Source organism: Equus caballus, chromosome 13 (genome assembly GCF_041296265.1).
Source record: "Equus caballus isolate H_3958 breed thoroughbred chromosome 13, TB-T2T, whole genome shotgun sequence".
In the NCBI taxonomy this organism is placed as follows: Eukaryota; Metazoa; Chordata; class Mammalia; order Perissodactyla; family Equidae; genus Equus; species Equus caballus.
In genome coordinates, this window is record NC_091696.1 from 39,456,620 (window position 1) to 39,458,662 (window position 2,043).

Below are 2,043 nucleotides of genomic sequence, written 5' to 3' on the forward strand. Positions count from 1 at the left end.
AGATGATTTGCAAGAGGATTAGTCTTTTCGTGACGATTCAGGGTCACGTGGGCTGCATCCACCTCTGGTATTTTTGTCTCCTGTCATCATATCTGGGTGTCACTGTGCCAGTCTCCGACAGCCCACAGAATCTCCCATCTTTTCTAGATCATTGCTGCTGAGATGCTGTGGGCGGGGCAGCCAGGCAACAAACCTGGGAATAATCTGAGAGAGAGAGAGAATGAGAATAGATGATAGCTGATAGATCAGTGATAAATGATGAGCACAGGGCTGCATGGATGCTTCGATGCGTAGGTGAATGGATGGATGCATGCATGGAGGAGTGGATGGAGACAAAACAGAGATTTTTTTAGAGAGATGTAGAGGACAGATAGATGGGTGGATGGAGAGATACATAGACAGACAGATAAGCAGGCTGGTGCTCATGACAATAAATACATACCACCCATACAATTGTCGCAAATGAAGCGTAGGAGCCCACTGTGCAGATGGATGAAACGTATTTAACCATTCTTCTACTGTTAGTCTTTTAGATTGCATCTAATTTTTCACTCTTACAAATAACACAGTGATGAGCATCTCTGTGCACAGTTATTTTCTTGGGATTATATTCCTAGAAGGGAAATTGCTAGTTCACAGGGTATGCACATTTTAAAAGTGGAGTTTCTTTTCATTATAAACATACGCATGTGGACTACAAAAACAGAGAGAGAGAAAAGTGTGTGTGTGTCTCCCATAATCCCACCAGGCAGAGTTAACTACTACTGACCTTCTAAGAGTGGATTCCGGGCATGTAGACTGTGATGGCCACAAGAATGCACCTCGAGGACCTGCTCCCACCAGGGACGTAATTGACTGCGGGTTTTTGTGGTTGGAATCCTTCTCTGAGTTTGCTCGGAGGCCTTACATCCCATAGGCTGCTCCCAGGCGATGACTGGGTGGGGCAGGGTCCGGAGGCAGCCCTGTTCCTGGGAGACGCAGGAGTCCCTGGCTGGTGGACTTTTTGGCCCAGGGGCGTCCCAATGGCCTTGCTGAACCTGCCCTGGACTGCGGGCACTCTAGGACCCTCCGCCCTCTCTCCTTCACTGGGGGTTGGACTTGCGTCACAGACTGCCGCCTCCACCAGCCTTCCCTGGACCCCCTCCCCATTTTCTTTCCCACAGACATTTCCTCTAATAAAATCCTTGCACACTTAATTCATCTTGGCACCTGCTTCTCAGGGACCCAGATGAACACATACAGAGTATTCAGACGGCCCTGCCAAAGTCTGTGCTCATTTACCCTCCTACGTGCAGTGTAGGAGAGCCCCTCTTCACCTGCGCTTTGCCAACACATTGGTCCCCACTTTCAAATTGAGCCTCCAAAGAACAGGTGGACACTCCTTCCACTCCCTTGGCAGCCCTCAGGGGAATTCTGGAGGCAAATGCATCACTGAGACTGTTTTGATTGCTGGGGACAGAAAACCCAAACCAAACTGCCTTGAACACAAAATAAGTTTTATTTACTCATAGATCTGAAAAGTCCAGAGGTATTCTAGCTTCAGGTTCAGCTTGATCCAGGAGCTTAAATGATGTTACCAAAGACATTTGTCTCCTGCTCTGCCTCCATGGTGTTGGCTTGATCCTGAAGCTTCAGTCTGTCCTCTTAGGGAAGAAAAATGACCAGTGTGATTCTAGATCTTACCCCCTTCAAGAGGAAGGGTGTCTCTTTCCCAGAAGCCCTAGCAATCAACTCCTCTAGTCTCACTGGCTGTAGGGCATTTCTTGGCCAACCCTTAACGAATCACTGTGGCCAGGAGGATGGAAGAGCCTGATTGCTCTCAGGGCTGAGAGCTGGGGAGAGATGGCTTCCCAAGAGGAATGGAGGTGCCATCTTATCAAAAGAGAGCTAATGGCAGCCATGTTGAAGACACAACAAAATATCTCTGTTACGAGAAGGCAACGAGGAACCAAAGCTAAATTTCAAACTGGGGAGAGGGTGGAAAACGTGGAGGGCCAGCCACAGCCTGGGGGCAGTCTTCCCAGAGAAGGGCAAGACCACAAG